The sequence below is a fragment of the Cynocephalus volans genome, chromosome 3 (assembly GCF_027409185.1).
Source record: "Cynocephalus volans isolate mCynVol1 chromosome 3, mCynVol1.pri, whole genome shotgun sequence".
Lineage (NCBI taxonomy): Eukaryota > Metazoa > Chordata > Mammalia > Dermoptera > Cynocephalidae > Cynocephalus > Cynocephalus volans.
This window is the reverse complement of record NC_084462.1, coordinates 7,965,251-7,986,846: the sequence shown is the minus strand read 5'-3', so window position 1 is coordinate 7,986,846 and position 21,596 is coordinate 7,965,251. Positions and strand designations below refer to the sequence as shown.

General features: G+C 43.4%; 1 pseudogene; it reads left to right on the top strand.

Moving 5' to 3' along the window:
* Window positions 1-5,582: 5,582 nt before the first annotated feature.
* Window positions 5,583-10,248, top strand: LOC134372386 (uncharacterized; annotated as a pseudogene).
* Window positions 10,249-21,596: the final 11,348 nt, after the last annotated feature.

Below are 21,596 nucleotides of genomic sequence, written 5' to 3'. Positions count from 1 at the left end.
AAAATTTCAACATCACTAAGCATCACGGAAACACAAATCACAACCACAATGAGATATCACCTCACCCCAGTTTGACTTGTTATCAAAAAGACAGAGAATGACAAATGCTGGTGAAGCTGCAGAGAAAGGGGAAGACTTGTACATTGTTGGCTGGACTGTAAATTAGTACAACCTTTATGGAAGACAGAGTGGAGTTTTCTCAAAAAACTGCAGATTGTCCATGGCCATCCCCCCCTGAAGGTGCCTGAACTTGTCAAACTACAGATGGAACTACCATATAATCCAGCAGTCCCACTACTAAGTATATACCCAAAGGAATGGAAATCATCATGCCAGAGGGATACCTGCATTCCCATATTAATTGCAGCTTATTTACAATAGCCAGGATATGGAACCAGCATAAAAGTCCATCGTCAGATGACTGGATAAGAAAATGTGGTATATTTAAACAATGGAATACTACTCTGCCGTAAGGACGAATGTAACATTGCCATTCACAGCAATTTGGATAAACTTAGAGAAAATCATGTTAAGTGAAAAAAGCCAGGCACAGAGAAAAAAATAAATGAAAATGTGGTATATTTACACAATGGGATACTACTCAGCCATAAAAAAGAATTAAATTCTGCCATTCACAGCAACATAAATGAAGTCAGAGACAACTGTCTTAAGTAAAATAAGCCAGGCACAGAAAGAAAAATACCATGTGTACTCACTTGTAAGTGGAAGCTAAGAAAGTAATGAAGGAAGGAAGGGAATAAAAGAGAAACAGAGAGAGAGAGAGAGAGAGGGAGAGAGAGAGAGAGAGAGAGAGAGAGAGAGGAGAAGGAAGGAAGGAAAGAAAGAAAACACAGTATGCTTAACTTTCAGAAGGAGAAAACAGAACTGTGGTTATTAGAGGTGGAAAATGGTGGGGGAGGGTGTTGTGGGAAACTGGATAATGGACGCAAAGAATGAGTGTGTTTTGTAATGATGGATATACCAGCCATCCTGATTTGATCACCACGTATTGTACAGAAACAATGATGGTCAACTCTGTATCCCATAAGTAGGTATAATCAATTATGTTTCAATAAAAAAAATTATAATTGCCCATTCTAAAATATTACACAAGAGATTATATGTTTTCTAAGTAGGAAAATTATGTAAATAAGCATTTCTCAGAACAACAAAAAAGAAACCCACAAGTGTAACAAATGTTTATCTCAGGAATTAAGTACATGCAAAATAAATTTTAAAAGAGATGTTTTCCTTTAAAAATACACCTTTTTGCCAAATGTTTAGAATCTTAGCTTTGCATTGCATAATGATCCTTCCTTGTGGAACTTTGCATATTTATGTGTAGTAAAAATAATATAATTAATTATAGTTCTCAATTTGGCCATATTTAAAGTAGGATCAGAGTAGATTCCTTCTACATATTCTTGTCATATTTAATTTGATCGAAAATTTTATAATCACTTAAAATTTAGATATTTTCTAGAGAATCCAAATTAGAATTCTTTAAAACAAGACTTTGATTTTGTAATAAAATTTTTTCTTATTTACTCTAATAATTTACAGTTTATTAAATCATAAGAACTGATTTCACTGGCATTAAAATTTGAGAAATATTGGAATCTTGGTGAAGTACAGATTAATTAAGAGAAATAGATGCTTTAGAAATTCAAAGCAAATTTCTGGAAGGATATAAAATAATTATAAGTTTTACAGAAGATGAGGAAAAAGTGGAAAAGTCAGAAAAGAACGTGCATTTCATGCAGATGCACACAAATCTGTTAAATATCTTCTTGAGAAGAAAATGTTTTATGACAAATAAAAAACATTGTAGTAGAGACTGATCAACAAATCCAAATACGAGAAAGAAGTGAGTGTCCCAGTAAATCACAGAATAATCGTAGAAATGAATTTAAATTATACTAAACTAAATCAATTGAGTAGGAGTGGGAAAAACAAAATTATGGTAAATGATGAAGACAGGCAAATCAGCTGTGATTATGGGTTTTATGTGCCCTTTAAGAACTACAAATATTCATGAATAATAAATACATTTCGTCTTTCTTTTATGAAAGTTATTTTTATGAAGACATAATTAGGGACTAAATGAGAAGCTTCTCATGTCCAGAGACGGTGACATGAAGATCTCCTCCCTACAACTCTTTTGGCAGAAATCTCAGCAGTTAGAACACAACAAGCTTTCATTGCTTAATGTCTGAGTGGAATGACAGCTTTAGAAAGCTTTAGCAGTAGATCCCAATGGAACTGCAGCACGTGCAAAAGTTTGAGGGCTATCAAAGCACTTTTAAACCTAGTTAGCTGTTGCATTTAGAAATTAATGTATTTATAGTTCCTGATTCTTCCTGCTCCCTAAGCCTTGAAAACTCTTAGTCACTTTTTGTAAAACGGCAATTTCTTTTTCTCTGAGTGGGTGTTAGAGTTTACCTTCTTCACACTGATCCCAGAAGTTTCTAAAGGCATAAAATTATTGGTGCAATAAAGTGCATCCTGCTCCCCAAAACCTATAAGAAAAGAGACGGAGGCATATGGTTTTGCACTCCATCAAAGAAAGTTTTCAGAGACATTCTATCATAGCCAGTCAAAGCCAAACATGCTAACACCACAGATTTTTAAAAAATATTCTAAGCAGTTGCTGCCATTAGAGGACAGATGTGTGTCAGCCAAGAGCTAAACATGCTCTTAACCCTCTTACAAGCCAGAGAGGAAAGACTGTGAAGTTTAGTGTATTCATTCAGACAGAATATTTCAGCCAGGACTATGACAGAGAACATGAACAAGAAATGTCAGGCACCCTGGGACAGCAAGTTTGTGGCAATTTTATGTCTCAGATACCCTCATAAAATATTTGTTTCATGTTTCTCTGGTGAAAGTGTTTTTCTGTGCTCAGTTTTAACTCTAGAGGGGGAAAAAAGAATTGCATGTCCATACCATATACTTATGATAAATAGTCTACTTCTCTATGAATATGGCTCTCTACCTAATAAGTATGTACACTTACCAAATGCCATTTCTTCTTGGAGCAGTAGCTGCCATGGTCACAGTCTGAGCATATGTGCAAAAGAGAGCATCTTATCCCTGAGATAAAGATTTGCTACACCATGAGGTCATCTTCTTGCTGGGAAGTGATTATCATTTCATCCTTAAGCACAGTGACAGTGTTTGCATGGGGATTTGAGATGATCTCAGCAAAACACTTGTGAAATGTTCAAATTACTGAAAGCGATTGGTAGCTATTAGTTGTAATTAATCAATTGAGAGAGAAAGAAAGAAAGTGAGAGATGGAGACAGACAGAGAAAGAGAAACAAGCAGTGGAGATCATGTCTGAGATGCCTAAAACATGTTACACGAGAACTCTGAAGTTTAAGTAGTGGGAGAGAGAAGGTGAGAAAAAGGCCGGGCTGTGTTTCATGTCCACTTTATGGTCTTGCCTCTCAAATAGTATTCTTCAATTCTGAGAACATTGCACAAAAGGCAGCCTAGAAGTGAAAAAAAAGAGAATGGAATCAAGCAGAAATGAATTGCCACAATGTTTGGAACAGTTAGAGGAAGCAGAGAAACTTTTATTCACTGCTTTCATAGTCACACGTTAATGATGTAATAAGTGTCAGACATGATTCTTGGTGAATGAGATATATGAAAAAAAAAAAGAAAAGAAATAGTATTAAGGATCTGTCTGTATTGAGTTGATATTACAGTCAAAAAGATGAACACCGGACAACAATAAACCACAAAAAATGTAATATGTTATATAATACGTTCAGGGAGGGAGGGAGAGAGAGAGAGAGAGAAGAGCTAGTGATCTCCCCTGAGCAAGAAGGAATTCTGCCAGCAGTTTGCCTTTGGACTGAACTGCAACTCTTCCCTTAGTCTCTAGCCTGCTGGTCTATCCTACTGAATTTTTGGAATCGCCAATCCCCCACAGTCATGTAAGCCAATTCCTTAGTGATAACAGACAAATAGATGATGGATAGGTACATTCATATATACATACATGCACACACAGATAGATACATAGTTTGATATACAGACACATGCACACACATCGCATTGGTTGTTTCTCTGAAGTAACTTGATTAATACAGACTTTGTTCCTGGCAATTCTTGTAAAGGAGTAAAATCTTAAGCATGAGTTTTCTGAATTGTTTCTGGAATTGATTCTCTAATTTGATTACATTTAAAGTCACTGATGACTTTATTTCCAGGAGCAAAGAGAGCACTGACAGTTAATATTAAGATGTGGCAATAGGGGGCCGGCCCTTGGCACACTCGGGAGAGTGCGGTGCTGATAACACCAAGGCCCCGGGTTCGGATCCCATATATGGATGGCCGGTTCGCTCACTGGCTGAGCGTGGTGCTGACAACACCAAGTCAAGTGTTGAGATCCCCTTACCTGTCATCTAAAAAAAAAAAAAAAAGATGTGGCAATAGGAATACCCAATATATTATCATTGGTTACTGTGAAGGTTAATTCTAGATGTCAACTTGGTTAGATGAAGGAATGCTGAGAAACCTGGTAAAGCTATCTTTAGGTGTGTGCATGAGGGTGTTTCCAACAGAGATTAGTATGAGAGTCTGAGTGACCTTGGTGGGAAAGACCAACCTCAATATGGTTGGGAACCGTCCAATCCACTGAGGGTCTGGAGAGAACAAAATACAGAGGAAAGAGGTGAAGCTCTCTTGATCCACTGGAGCTGGGATGCACTCTTCTCTCCTGTGCATGGACATCAGAGTTCAAGACCTTTCAGCTTTTGGGTTCCAGAACTTACATCAAGGACACCATCAGCTTTCCTGGTTTTGAGGCCTTTACACTTGGACTGAGCCATGCTACCAGCATCCAGTTTATAGATGGCCTATTGTGGAAGTTTTCTTCATAGTTACGTGACTTAATTCCCCTAATAAATCCCTTTTGTATAACTATAACATATCCTATTGATTCTGTCTCTCTGGAGAATCCTGACTAATACAGATTTTGGTACCAGGAGTGATTCTAGAGAAACAGAATCTTAAAGATGAATTTCTTCAATTGGTTTCAGGGTGTTAGGTCTACAAATGCTAACAGCTCAACTTCTAATGATATGGAGAGTCTTGATAGTCCTTGGAGTGAACTGTTTAAAGAGGTATGCAAGATAATTGCATTTGATGGTCCTGATTCACTGCTTGTAAAAGGCAAGGGATTCAGTGACTCTGCACATAACACTCTTGAGTATTTCTGGACATCTGAGGACTATAACAATATTGGCTGGTTGCTCCTCACAACACTGGATAAACTGAAGAAAGAAAGGGGGAGCTCAGTGAAGCAATTTCTCAGCTCAAGCACCACATAGATGACCTAAAAGTTCCTAAGTGTGGTCTATGCCAGCATCTTCTCTCCAGAACCCACAGGGCAGAAATTGCTGAAAATCAGACAGAAGACCTTATCATAAGATTGGCTGAACTACAATGGCAGGTGAATTATCAGCCTCACAGGGTATCTACTGCTAAAGTGAGAGCATTAGTTGGGATAGAATGGGATCCTGCAAGCTGGGATGGGGACAAGTAGGAAGACCCTGATGAAGCTGTGGACATGGAACCCCTAAACTGCATTGGGTCTTGTTCACCAGAAATAAACTCCCAACCCTCATCCCCACAGACAGTGGCTTTTCCACCTCTGCCAGAGGGCGTTAACTCTGCATTGCCTAAGGAAACAGTAATGGCTTCCCCTGAGGCAGATACTGAGCAAGACAAGGCTGATTCTCCTCAGGACCCACGCCCAACACCCATCTTTGATTCCAGACCTATAAGTAGACTCAAGGCCCAGCAGGCCCCTAAAGGTGAGGTACAAATGTGACCCATGATGAGGTGCATCACACTCCAAAAGAACTAAATGAATTTTCTGCTTCATACAAGCAGAAACTGGGAGAATGTATATGGGAATGGATATTAAGGGTGTGGGATAATGGTGGAAGGAACATAAAATTGGAACAGGCTGAATTTGTTGATATGAGCCCACTAAGCAGAGATTCTGCATTTTATGTTGTAGCTGGAGAAGTTAAGAAAGGTACTAATAGTTCATTTGATGGTTGGCTGAAGTATGGACCAAAAGATGGCCCACTGTGAGTGAGTTAGAGATGCCTGATCTCCCTTGGTTAACTGTAGATGAAGGGATTCAAAGGTTTAGGGAGATTGGAATGCTAGAGTTGTTTGCTCATGTAACACCTACCCACCCACACTGGGAGGCTCCAGAAGACACACCTTTTACTGATACTTTGAGAAATCGATTTGTGAGGGGAGCCCCAGCATCCGTGAAGAGCCCTGTTATTGCTCTTCTCTGTAGAGCAGACCTTACAGTGGGAACTGCAGTGAAGCAATGGGAACACTTAAATGCAATGGGACTAATTGGATCCCGTGGTGGCAGGGGCCAAGTGGCAGCACTCAACCGAAAAAGGAGAGGTGGGCACAGTTACCATAGTGGCCAGCAGAGGCAAAGCAATAATCAGAAAAGTCTAACTCACATAGATCTATGGCTTTGGTTAGTTACTCACGGTGTTCCTTTAAGTCAAATACATAGGAAGCCTACTAAATTCTTACTTGATCTGTATAAGCAGAAAACTTCTAGGTCAAGTGAACAAAAGTCTAACTCGAATTTAAAAAACAGAGAGTCATGGCTCCTCAATCAATTCCCAGACTTGAGCCAGTTTACAGGCCCAGAACACCTTGAATGAAGGGGTGGCCAGTTCCGCTTGAGGAAGGACCTTGGTATACTACCATAATTTTACTCTATTAATCTTTCTCCCATCTTTCTCCAAGGAGACCTGTGCCCTGTTACCCAGAGTAACTGTACATTGGGGAAAGGGAAATAATCAGACCTTTTGGGGACTATTAGACACTGGATCTGAATTGACATTGATTCCAGGAGACCCAAAACATCACAGTGGTCCTCCAGGTAGAATATGAGCTTAAGAGAGCCAAGTGATTAATAGCATCTTAGCCCAGGTCTGACTTTCTGTAGGTCCAGTGGGTCCCTGAACCCATCCTGTGGTTATTTCCCCAGTTCCAGAACGAATAATTGAAATAGACATACTTAGCAGCTGGCCGAATCCCCACATTGGTTCCCTCACCTGTGGAATGAGGGCAACTATGTTGGGGAAGGCCAAATGGAAGTCATTAGAGCTTCCCCTACCCAGGAAAATAGTAAATCAAAAATAATACTGGATCCCTGGAGGGATTGCAGAGATTAGTTCTACTATCAAGGACTTGGAAGAGGCAGGAGTAGTGATTCCCACCATATCCATATTCAACTCTCCTACTTGCCCCATAAAGAAGACAGATGGATCTTGGAGGATGACACCGGATTATTGTAAGCTTAACCAAGTGGTGACCCCAGTTGCAGCTGCTGTACCAGATGTGGTTTCATTGCTTGAACAAATCAACACATCTCTGGGTACCTGGTATGCAGCTATTGATTTGGCAAATGCCTTTTTCTCCATTCCTGTCCATAAGGCCCACCAGAAGCAGTTTGCTTTCACCTGGCAAGGCCAGAAATACCATTTAATGTACTACCTCAGGGGTATATCGACTCTCCAGCCCTATGTCACAATTTAGTTCTCAGGGATCTTGATCACCTTTCCCTTCCACAAGACATTATGCTGGTCCTTTACGTTGATGATGTTATGCTGACTGAACCTGGTGAGCATGAAGTAGCAACTGCCCTGGACTTACTGGTAAGACATTTGCATGTCAAAGGATGGGAAATAAATCCAACTGAAATTCAGGGGCCTTCTACCTCAGTTAAATTTCCTGTGGTGCAATGGTGTGGGGCATGTCAAGATATCCCTTCTAGGGTGAAGGATAAATTGTTACGTCTGGCCCCTCCTGCAACCAAGAAAGAGGCACAGCACCTAGTGGACCTATTTGGATTTCAGAGGCAACACATTCTTCACTTGGGTGGGTTGCTCTGGACATTCTACAGAGTGACACCAAAGGCTGCTAGTTTTCAGCTGGGGCCCAGAACAGGAGAAGGCTCTGCAACATGTCCAGGCTGCTGTGCAAGCTGCTCTTCCCCTTGGGCCATATGATCCAGCAGACCAAATGGTCCTTGAAGTGTCAGTGGCAGATAGGGATGCAGTACGGAGCCTTTGGCAGGCCACTATAGGTGAATCACAGTGGAGGCCCTTAGGATTTTGGAGCAAGGCCCTGCCATCATCCACATATAACTACTCTCCTTTTGAGAAACAGCTCTTAGCTGCTATTGAACCTTAGTAGAAACTGAATACTTGACTATAGGCCACCAAGTTACCATCTTACTTGAGCTGCCCATCATGAACTGGACCCAGCAAGTCATAAGGTTGGGTATGCACAGCAGCACTGGATCATCAAATGGAAATGGTATATACACGATCAGGACAAAGCAGGTCCTGAAAGCTCAAGTAAGTTATATGAAGAAGTGGCATAAATGCCCATGGTTCCCACTTCTGCTATTCTGCCTTCTCTTCCTCAGCCTGCACCTATGGCCACATGGGGAGTTCCCTATGATCAGTTGACATGGGAAGAAAAGGCTAGAGCCTGGTTTACAGATGGTTCCACACGATATGCAGGCACCACTTGAAAGTGGACAGCTGGTGGTACTGCACCCCTTTTCTGGGACATCCCTGAAGGACAGTGGTGGTGGGGAATCTTCTCAATGGGCAGAACTTTGGGCAGTGCACTTGGATATGCACTTGTCTGGAAGGAGAAATGGCCAGATGTGTGATTATATACTGATTCATGGGCAATAGCCAATGGTTTGACTGGATGGTCAGGGACATGGAAGGAACATGATTGGAAAATTGATGAGAAAGAAATTTGGGGAAGAGGTATGTGGATGGACCTCTCAGAGTTGGCAAAGGATGTGAAGATATTTGTTTCCCATCAAAAGGTGACCTCAAAACAGGAGGACTTTAATGATCAAGTGAATAGGATGACCTGTTCTGTGGATACTGTTCAGGCTCTTTCTCCAGCCACCCCTGTCATTGCTCAGTGGGCTCATGAACAAAGTGGCCATGGTGGCAGGCATGGAGGTTATGTATAGGCTCAGCAACATGGACTTCCATTCACCAAGGCCAATCTGGCTACAGCAACTGCTGAGTGTCCAATCTGCCACCATCAGAGACCAACACTGAGCCCCCAATATGGCACCATTCCCTAGGTGATCAGCCAGCCACCTGGTGGCAGGTTGATTACATTGGACCACTTCCATCATGGAATGGACAGTGTTTTGTCCTTACTGGAATAGACACTTACTCTGGATATCGATTTGCCTTCCCAGAACAAAACCCTTTGGCCAAAACTACCATCCGTGGACTCACAGAATGCCTTATTCACCATCATGGCATTCCACACAACATTGCTTCTGACCAAGGAACTCACTTTACAGCTAAAGAAGTGCAGCAATGGACTCATGCTCATGGAATTCAGTGGTCTTATCATGTTCCCCATCATCCTGAAGCAGTTGGTCTGATAGAACAGTGGAATGGCCTTTTGAAGTCACAGTTACAGTGCCAGCTAGGTGACAATACCTTGCAGGGCTGGGGCAAAGTTCTCCAGAAGGCTGTATATGTTCTAAATCACTGGCTAATATATGGTACTGATTCTCCCATAGCCAGGATTCACAGGTCCAGGAATCAAGGGGTGGAAACAGAAGTGGCACCATTCACCATTACCCCTAGGGACTCATTAGCAAAATTTTTGCTTCCTGTCCCCACAATTTTATTCTCTGCTGGTCCAGCGGTCTTGGATACAGAAGGAGGAAATCTTCCATCAGGAAACACCAAAATGATGCCACTGAACTGGAAGTTAAGGCTGCCACCTGGCTACTTTAGGCTCCTCGTGCCTCTGAGTCAACAGGCTAAGAAAGGAGTTACAGTGTTGGCTGGGGTGATTGACCCAGGCTACCAAGGTGAAATTGGACTACTGCTTCACAATGGAGGTAAGGAAGATTATATCTGGAATACAGGAGATTACTTAGGATGTCTCTTAATACTACCATGCCCTATGATTAAGGTCAATGAAAAATTACAACGATAAAATTGAGGCAAGGCTATGAATGGCCCAGATTCATCAGGGATGAAGGTTGAGTCATTCCACCAGGTAAAGAACCACGACCTGCTGAGGTGCTCACTGAAGGCAAAGGGAATACAGAATGGGTAGTAGAAGAAGGAAGTTATAAATACCAGCTGCGACCACGTGACCAGTTACAGAAATGAGGATTGTAATTGTTCGCCCTATTGTGTTGAGAATAGGTCTCTATGTATATATACTGTACACATATTTAGCAATTATCTTTGTTTTTGTTTCTTTTGTTCTCTGTCATGTACCATGAGACCTACTGAATTTATACCAGCATTTAAATGTTGTTAACCTTACTTCATAGTATTTGCAATTTTAAGATACGGGATATTGGGAGAAGAGTAAATATCATCTACGAACTTTACCTTTTTCTTCATGGAGAAGGATTAATGCATTTCCAGTTGTACACAGGGTAGCGTATCATGCAAGGCAAAACTATTATGTTACTGTATCATTGGTAAATTAAGTGTGATTTAAGGAGATAGAATGGACACCAAGTTGACAAGGGGTGGATGTGTGAAGGTTAATTCTAGTCGTCATCTTGGTTAGATGAAGGAATGCTGAGAAACCTGGTAAAGCTATCTTTTCAGGTGTGTCCATGAGGGTGTTTCCAGCAGAGTTAGTATGAGAGTCTGAGTGGTCTGGGTGGGAAAGACACACCCTCAGTGTGGGTGGGAACCATCCAATCCACTGCGGGTCTGGAGAGAACAAAAGACAGGAAAGAGGTGAAGCTCTCTCGATCCACTGGAGCTGGGATACACTCTTCTCTCCTGTCCATGGATATCAGAGCTCAAGACTCTTCAGCTTTTGGCTTCCAGGACTTACATCAAGGACACCATCGGCTTCCCTTCTTTTGAGGCCTTCAGACTTGGACTGAGCCACGCTACCAGCATCCAGCTTATAGACAGCCTATCATGGAAATTTTCGCCATAGTCATGTGAGCTAATTCCCGTAATAAATCCCTCTCATATAATTATAACATGTCCAATTGATTCTGTCTCTCTGGAGAACCTTGACTAATACAGATACTTTTGATAAAAAACTTATAAGAGGCAAGAATCTGCATGATCATGTATATAAGACCTCTGAACATTTCTTTCAAACTAATGAGTGCAATGAGATTGGCTGGTTTCTCACTGGACAAAGTGGGAAAACAAAAGGATGAGTAAAAAGGTTCAAATTCCCACTTCAAGCACCACATATTGAACCTGAGGCCTCTGTGTCTGCCCTGAAAGAGATTCTTCTGTAGCCTCAGGACTGAGAATGTGGAAAACCAACCCCCAAATTTTATTCTTCAGTGGCTAAATTACAATGCAAATTTAATTCCCAGACTTTCAGGATATTGACTTTTCAAGTCAAATATTGATTGTGAAGGAGGAAGATCCTGAAATTTGGCGTGGAGAAATTTGGAAAGTCCCTGGTGAAGCTGAGAACATTGAGCCCCTAAATTCTGATTAGTCTTCTCTGTCAAAAGAAGCAGCCTCTCTCCCACCATCTGAGAAGATTAACCTTGTATTGTCTGACAAAACTATAATGACCTCCCATAAGACAACAGCCATGCAAGATAATGTTTATTATCCTCAGGACCCTGACCCACCAACCCTTGTTGCTTTCTAGATCTACAACTAAATTCAAGGATCAGCAGGATCTTAAAGAAGACATAACAAGTGTGACTCATGAGAAGGTATGCTAAACTCCAAAGTAACTAATTAATTTTTCTAATTTACACACACAGAAATATAGGGAATGCCTGTGGGGATAAATATTAAGGGAGTGAGATAATGGTGGAAAGATATAAAGTAAAGTCTAGACGAAATTATTAATATGGGCCTTTAAGCAGATATTCTGTATTTAATGTTGAGTTCTGGGAGCGAAAAACAGTTCTAACAGTTTGTCTGGTTGATTGCCTAAAACATGCAGCAAAAGATGGATCACATAAATGAACTCAAAATGTCAGGCCTGCCTTGGTTTACTGTAGTGGACGGAATTCAAATGCTTAAAAAGATTTGAATATAGAGTGAATTTATCATTTAAGACCTATTCAATCACAACTGAAGAGCCCACAAAGTATACTTTTTGTTAATACTGTTGGAAGTAAATTTGTGAGGAGAGCCCTGGCACCCTTGAACAGTTCTGTGATTACTCTTCTCTTTAGGCCAGAACGTAACAGTGAGAACTGTTGCCGCTGAGTTGGGCAAATCTAAATGTGATGGGAGTAATTGGATTATAGAGTGCTAGGAGCCAAGTGGTGGCACTCAATTACCAAAGCAAGGCTGAAAAGGTTACTGCACAGCAGACTCAGAGCAGCAATCAGAGTAGTCCAACTCACATAGACCTTCGGTGTTGGCTGGTTGAATATGAGTTCCAAGAAGTAAAATAGATAGAAAACCTACTAAATTCTTACCTAATTTGTACAAGCAGAAAATTTTGAGGTCAAGGGAAAACAAATCTAACCTGAATCATAAAAACAGAGAGTCATATTTTCTCAATCAATTTCCAGATTTGTTCCCGTTCACAAACCCAGAACCCCTTAAACTAAAGGGCAGGTGAGATCCCCTTGAGGAAGGACCCTGGTACACTGCCAAAAATTTATATTGTTAATCTTCCTCCCAGCTTTCTTTAAAAGAGACCTTTTACCAGAGTTACTGTTCATTGGTAAAAAGAAAATAATCAGACATTTGTGGGACTACCAGAAACTGACTCTGAACTGACACTAACTCACAGAAGGTCCAAACCATCACTGTGACTGTCCAGTCAGAGTAGGGTCTTATGGATGTCATGTCCTCAGTGGAGTCTGGCTCAGGTGTGTCTTATAATGGATCCAGTGTATTCCCAACCTCATCCTGTGGTTATATCCCAGTTCCAAAATGCATAATTGGAATAGACATACTCAATATCTTGCAGAATCCTGACATTGGTTCCATGACCTTTGGAGTGAAGGGGTATTATAATGAAAAAGAAAAAGTGGAAGCCACTAAAACTGCCTCTACTTAGAAAAATAGTAAAGCAAAATCAATACCACATTCCTGGAGGAGCTGAAAAGATTAGTGCAATAATCGAAGACTTTCAGCTGATTGGACCTAGTGATCAAGAAGAAGAAACTTCTCTAGACTTGTTGGTCAGACATTTACATGTCAGAGGGTGGAAAATGCATCTGACCAAAATTCCAGGGCCTTCTACATTAATAAAATGATGTTGGACATGTCCAGAGATCCTTTCTAATGTGAAGGATAAGTTGTTATCTCTTTCTGCAACCAAAAGAGAAATCCAGTGCCTAGTGAGCCTTTTGGATTTTAGAGGCAATATTTCTCATTTGGATGTGCTACTTCAGCCCATTTACCAAGTGACCTGCAGAGCTGCTAGCTTTGAGTGGGGCCCAGAACAGGGCCATACTCTATAACAGGTCTAAGCTGCTGTGCAAGCTGCTCTGCCACTTGGGACATATTATGCAGCAGATTTGATAGTGCTTGAAGTGTCAAATAGTGGCAGAGAGGGATGGTGTTAGGGGCATGCCAAAGGTAGAGATTCTATAGTTGGATTGCAGCATAGGCCCTTAGGATTTTGGATCAAAACTCTGTCATTTTTCACAGATAAGTAGTCTCCTTCTTCAAAACAGCTCTTGGTCTGCTACTGAGCCTTAGTAGAGACTAAATGATTAACCAAGGGTCACCGAGTTACCATGTTACATAAACTGGGTGTTACTTAACCCATCAAGCCTGTTTCTGCTACACTGCATTCTCTTTCCCACCTCACACCAATGGCCTCATGGGGAGCTCCCTATATATATAAACAAAGAAAGAGAAGACAGAAGCTTGTTTTACAGATGGTTCTGGATGATATGTAGGCACCACCCAAAGGTAAAAATCTGCAGTACTATAACTCATTTCTGGAACATTCCTATAGAACAGTGTAGAGGGAAATGTACCCAATAGGTAGAACTTTGAGCATTGCCCCTGGTTGCTCATTTTGCTTGGAAGCAGAAATGGCCATACATGTGATTATGTACCAATTTGTGGGCTGTGTCCAATGCTTTGGCTGGATGGTTGGGAACTTGAAAGAAACATGAATAAAAAATTAGTGACAAGAAAGTCTGGGGAAGAGGTATAGAAATAAAACCTCTCTGAATGTGCAAAAAGTAAAGATGTTTGTGCCCTATGTGAATATTAACCCCAGAATGACATCAGCAGAGGAAGATTTTAATTAATTAAGTGAATAAAATTATCCATCTGTGGTTACTAGTCAGCCACTTTCTCCAGCCTGCTCTACCAATGCCCAAAGGGCTCATCAACAATGTGGTCTTGGTGGAAGTGATGGAGGTTATGCTTGGGCTCAGCAATGTCGACTTCCATCAAGGCCAACCTGGTTATAGCCACCACTGAGTGCCCAACCTGCCAGCAGCTGATACCAATACTGAACAGCCAGTAGGAAACCATTCTTGGGGGTAATCAGCCAGCTACTGGATGGCAGATTAATTACATTGAACCACATCCACCATGGAAGGTGTAATGCTTTATTCTTACTGGAATTAACACTCTGAATACCAATTTGCCTTCCTTGCATGTAATCCTTCTGCCAAAACTACCTTTTATAGACTTACAGAGTGACTTATCCCCCCTCATAGTATTTTTACACAGAATTGCTTCTGATCAAGGAACTCATTTTACAGCAAATAAAGTGTGCCAATAGGGCTATGCTCATGACTTCACAGGTTTTACCATGTTCCTTATCAGCCTGATGGGGCTGGCTTGATAGAATAGTAAAACATCCTTTCAAAGACTCAGTTACAGAGCCAGCTTGGTGGCTATACATTGTGGGACTTAGGCAAGGTTCTCCAGAAGGTTGTATATACTTTGAATCAGCCTCCAATATACAAACGTGGTGCTATTTCTTCAATAGCCATGATTCACACATCCAGGAATCAAGTGGTGGTAATCGAAGTAATACCATTTACCATTACTTCTAGTGATCCACTATCAAATTTTATACTTCCTGTTCTTACAACTTTTTGCTTTGCTTGAATAGAGTTTTACTTTCAAAAAGAGAAAGGTTTCTACAGGGAGACACAGCAATGATTCCATTGAGATGGATGTGAAGACTGAAATCCACTTTTGAGCTTTTCATGGCTCTTAATCAACAGGCAAAGACAGGGATTTGGTATTGTCTGCTGTGATTAATCCTCCTTCACCCTCCTGTCCACCACTCTCTTCTCTCCACTTCCTGGGTCTGGGACCCAACCAGAAAATCCTGGTGCTAGGTTCCTTCAAGCACCGGGCTTTTGCCCTAGAGAAGTGGAGGTCTGAGTGACGACCCACACCTCCCTTCTCTGCTCCTGGTTTGTACCTGAACCTGCCGGGATTGACGTGACCTACTGGGGACTCCCTATAGGATTCTGCCTTTCTCAACCGGCCGAAGTATCTGTCCTAAATCTCTGTCCAACTTCTGTCTAAATTCCCATTAAGAGACCACAATGGGCACTTCTTCCTCCTCCCTAGGGGACTCTCCACTTCAATGCCTTCTGAAACACCTCACCAACCTTTCCTTTAGGCCGGATATTGAGTCCAAACTCCTCACCAAATTCTGTACACAAGATTGGCCTTATTATCCTTTAGATAATCAAAACACATGGACCCCTGAGGGCAAACTAGATCCTAACATTCTACGAGACCTCTTTAACTACTGCCGGTGCCTAAAAAAATGGAAGGAGATCCCCTACATCGAGGCTTTTCGCCTCTTGGCTCAGAACCCCACATTCTGCTCCTCCTGTGCTCTCTCTCAAGTCCTTTTAGCCTGTAAATCCTCTTCACAGTCACCCCTCGATTCTTCCACCTTCAACCCTGCTGATGAACCCCCACCCTACCGACCTCCACCTCCCCCAGTGCCTCCCGCGTCCGCTCTTCCTCCCCGTCATCCGCGTCACCTTCTGCACCTCCTGCGCCATCCACTCCTCTGTCCTTACCCTCCCCTTCTCCTGACACACTAAGCCCCCCTTTCACCCATTCCCTAGGACCACCCCCACCCCTTTAACAATCGCCCCACTACGCGAGGTAGATGGGGCTGAAGGAGTAGTTAGGGTCCATGTTCCCTTTTCCCTAGCTGACCTTACAGAATTAGAAAAAAGACTTGGCTCTTTCTCTACCGACCCTACCACCTACATTAAAGAATTCCAATGGATCCTGCAGGCCTACAGCCTCACATATCATGACAACTTTATGCTCCTAGCCAATACCCTCCTCCCCGCGGAATGCCTCAGGGTGTGGGTTACAGCCCAAATCCATGCCACTGACACCCATCGTACCAATTCGGATCACCCGCCAGGCCCCCAAGCAGTCCCAGAACAGGAACCGAATTGGGAATATAACACAGCCCAGGGAATCCAGGCTCAAGACCATTTTGCCTCTTGCTTAATAATTGGCCTCAAAAAATCAGCTTGCAAGGTCGTCAATTTCCAAAAAATTCAAGAAATTGTCCAAAAAAAGGAGGAAACTCCATCCGAGTTCCTCAATACATTAACTCAGGCCTTTCAACAATACACTAACTTAGACCCCAACTCAGAAGATGGCCGGCATGTCCTTATGGCCTATTTCCTGGTCCAATCCTACCCCGACATTAAAACTAAACTTAAAAAATTAGAGCAGGGTCCTGCAACCTCTCAGACCGAAATCCTGTCAGTGGCCTTCAAGGTTTTTCATGATTGGGAGGAGGAAAAGGAACGTCAAAAACAAAAGGCCGACCATGCCAACTTCCTGATGTTGGCCCGGCTTATCAAACCCCCTGGGGGCCCTCCCACAGCCTCCACCTCTAAGCCTCCACCTGGAGCCTGCTTTAAATGTGGAAAGGAAAGGCATTGGGCAAAGGCTTGCCCCACCACCAGGCCACCCACCACTCCTTGTCCAAAATGCAAAAAGAAGGGACATTGGGGATCTGATTGCCCCCTTGCCTGAAGGGGTGAGGGAACAACTGCCCCACAGTCCCCAAAACCGTGGACACCACCTATGGTGCGCCTCGCTGAGGAGGACTGACGAAGCCTTGGGCCCTTCCCGACCATCTCTATAACAAAGCAGGAGCCCAGGGTATCGACGGTTGTGGACGGCCACCCAATATCTTTCCTCCTGGACACTGGAGCCACCTTTTCGGTCTTTAGGGAATATAAATGCCCCACCACCTCCAGCAGCTCTCCTATAGTCGGGGTAGGAGGTAAACAAATCTTTCCCCCAAAAAACCCTCTTTTAACCTGCTGCCTTCAAGGCACTCAATCCATTTTCTCCCATTCCTTTCTAATCATGCCACAATGCCCCGTCCCCTTGTTGGGTCAGGACATTCTATCACGGCTTCAAGTCTCCATTACTTTGCCCCTGTTCTCTTCCTCTTCCCCCATTTCCTTCCTCCTAGTTCTAGTTCAAGCCCAAGATCCTTCTAATTCCACCCCTCCAAAGAAGTCCTTACCCATGCTAATACACCCTGTTAACCCCACAGTTTGGGACACTGCCAGCCCCGCTCTGGCCCAGTGTTCCCCTGTACACATAAAACTAAAAGACCCCTCCAAATATATTTGTCAGGCTCAGTATCCATTAACCACAACAGCCCTCCTCGGGTTAAGTTCCATCATTCAGGACCTATAAAAAAAAGGGGGTAGGGCCGACCCAGTGGCGCAGTCGGGAGAGTGCGGAGCTGGGAGCACAGCAACGTTCCGGCCGCGGGTTCGGATCCTATATAGGACTGGCCGGTGCACTCACTGGCTGAGTGAAGGTCACGAAAAAGACAAAAAAAAAAGGGGGGGGTATCTCCATCCCGCTCGCTCCCCTTTCAATACTCCCATACTCGCTGTAAAAATACCTAATGGTGCCTTTCGTCTCGTCCAAGATCTCCGCCTTGTTAACGCCGCTGTCATTCCCATTCACCCCCTTGTACCTATCAAAACAGTTGGACCCCACTGTACGAGACTGGGTACTGTGTCTAAGAACCCTAGCAGCGGGGCAGTTTCTGCATAAGGAGGCATCCAAATTAACATTTGGTGCACCTCTCACCATTCTCTCACCACATCACCTTAAAGACTTCCTTACCTATAAGGCTCTCCAATCCCTCCCACCTTCCAGAATCCTAACCCTCCTATCCTTGTTTCTGGAAAATCTTGCCCTCTCCTTCACTACCTGCCCACCCCTAAATCCGGCCACCCTACTGCCTATACTAAGTTCCCCCAACACCCCTTTGCACAGCTGTGTAGAAAGCCTTCAAAATTTTATACCTTACCGCTCTTCCATCACTGAGGGACCCCTATCTCACGCTGATCTCACATGGTTCATGGATGGGTCCTCATTCAAGGAAGGAAACACTCATTACACAGGGTATGCCATAGTCTCCCTTGATTCGGTTATAGAGTCCCAACCTTTACCGAAGGGTAATACCAACCAGCAGGCCAAACTTATCGCCTCCACGTGAGCCTACGTTCTAGCTGAAGGAAGAACTCTTAACTTATACACTGACTCCAAATCATATACTTCTCTCTCATGCTGCCATATGGAATGAACGCGGTATGCTTAACACCACGGGTAACACCATGACCTGTTTCACTCTAGCCCCCAAGCTTTATCCGAGTTTTTACAAGCCTTCTTCTCAATCACCCCATCTGACAAAGCCCTCTGGCAAAAAATTTCCTCCTCCAGCGTACCAATCCTAACACCCCTCTCAAACCTGGGCCATACCCCTCCCACCAGGCCAGAGGTCTCAAACCTGCGGCTGACTGGCAAGTCGATTTTACACACATGCTTTCTATCTGGCGCCTCAAATACCTCTTGGTGTTTTTTGCTAGCTTTTCAGGATGGGTAGAAGCATTCCCATCATCCAATAAAAAGGCCTCCACCATAGCCCAGACTCTCCTTTCCCAAATCATCCCACAATTTGGGATGCCCACTTCCATTCAATCTGACAATGGACCTGAATTTACCGTCCAGATAATACAAAAACTCTCCTAGTCCCTCTCTCTCCCCTGGCACCTATATTGCCTTTACCGACCTCAGGCATCTGGAAAGGTAGAGAGAACCGTACTAACTAAATTGTCTCTGGAATTACATCTTGATTGGGTCCGTCTTCTACCTCTCACTCTACTCAGACCAGAGCTCTCCCAAAAAGGCCCTCCAATCTTTCCCCTTTTGAAGTCATGTATGGTAGGCTCCTCCTACCCCCAGGGATCACAGCAACTGAAGGATCCATACCACCCACCATGGCCTTACCCTTGCTCTCCCATCTTCGCACCAAATTATGGAAGTACCAAGACTAGCTACTTCCAGATCCGTCACTTTCCAAAAATAACCTTTCACTCAGCCCAGGCCAATTAGTATTCATATTTCCAGGCTGAAGCCTTACACTCAGGATCCACCCTCGGCCACCGGGAACTCCAATAAGAAGCTGCAAAAGAACTTAACACACCATTCTTTTAAGTGTATCCCTCATCCTACCGACCCTTTCAAACTCCACCTATCCCGGACCTCAGCATTACCCCCAATTCCGGAGATGTGAACCTTTTCCTTGGCCTTCTCCTGTTCTTTTCATTTCACCCAGGGTGCTTTCAGGCCCCTCTGCTAGCTCCCCAGGGTCACCCATTTACACCTGGCAACAGATCATTTCTGAAACACTCTACACTTCCCCGGAACCAAATTTAACATGCCAGGTCATCCTTTGCACTCTCTCTCCCGGAAATTGTGTTCTCTCATGCGACCGCTCCTGGTGGCCGTCTCCTTAAACGCTTCCGTTCCTCAACCATTTATAACCACACCGTTGCCCCACCAGGCTTTTTCTTCTGGTGCAATGGTACCCTCTCTACCTCCATCCTGCCTAATCTTACTGTCCCATGCCTTCTTGTCAGCATCGTCCCTCAACTCACTCTGTACACCAGTTCAGAACTGTTCCATCTTCTTCATCCCCCCTCAAGGAAAAAAAGGGCCACCTTCCTCCTGATCATGGTTGGTATTTCCCTAACAACATGTGTGGTCGGAGCCGGCCTGTCGGGAGGAGACTTAGGACACAGTTTATGGGCGGTCGGAGACATAAATGCTAAACTTGAAGGTGCTCTGACCTCCACTGCCGAATCTCTTTCCTCTCTACAGAGACAAATTACCTCTTTAGCTCAGGTCACCCTCCAAAACCGTAGAGCACTAGACCTCCTCACCACAGAAAAAGGGGGTACTTGCATCTTCCTTGGGGAAGAATGCTCTTATTATATCAATGAATCCGGTCTAGTAGAAACAAACATCATCAGACTCACCGACTTAGCTTCCAGCCTACGAACCACATCCAGTTCTAACCCCTTTTCTTCTTTTATCTTAAACCCTATCCTAACTTGGATTTGGCCCATTTTGGGACCTCTAATCATTATCCTCATGATCTGCCTTTTCTTGCCCTGCATCATTAGGTTTCTTCAAACCCAAGTGGGAAAAATCTCTAACCAGGCCTTTAACCAGCTTTTGCTTAGAAACTACCAGCTTCTAGGTACCGATGAACCCCCCGCCTCATCTCATGAGCACTTCAGCCTATGCTGAAGCATTCCTACAGGCCCTTGCCACCAACGCCTGGCTGCTCCCTCCAGTCTCCAACTACAAACAATGAAACTGGTTCATATTCAACTTGTGGCTTCAAGGAACATTTATGGACTTTTCCCCTTTTGAAATTTCTTCTTTCTCCACCCTCCTTTGGGGTTTCATAATGGGTATTTATGTACCTTCCTCCCTTTGCCCCCCCCACAATGCCCCAGTTCAGCAGGAAGTAGCTCGATGACTTCAACATCCCCTTTCCTAAAACAAGAAAAAGGGAGGAATGTAAGAACCCAAATGCCGCAAGGGATCACACCCTGATCACATAAGTCCTTCTCGGCCACACCCCATCATGGCGCTGGTTGCCCTTCTCTTCCGTACTCTCCTTCCCGCCGGCGCAAATCGCACACCAATCAGCTCACCACAAGCCCCATGTGGTATGCTAAGTAGGGACTGTATTTTAAACCAATCAACCTTCCCTAAAAGCCCTATATATATATATGTGTGTGCCGACTAATAAACGAGCTCTCTCTGGTGGATCGTCAACTGGTGTCAACTCGTCCTTTCAAAATGTACATTTTTTTTAGTACAATCTATATTAATTAATATAGCCAATCTGAGCCGTGGGATATAATGGTTCCAACCCTAGGGGAGATCTGGTAACTTCTGTGCTATGGTCTGAATATTTGTGTTTCCCAATATCCTTATGATGAAGTCTTCATCTCCAGGGTGATGGGCTTGTGGCCCTCTGGGAGGTGATTAGCTCCTGAAGGCAGAGCCCTCATGAATGGGATTATTGCCCTAAAAAGAGAACACCCAGAGACCCCTGCCCATTGCACTATGTGAGCACACAGCCAGAAGACGACCGTCTATGAGCAAGGGCCATCTCCAGACCCCAAATCTGCAGATGGCTTGATCTTGGACTTCCTAACCTCCAGAACAGTAAGAAATATATATCTATGGTATTTTGT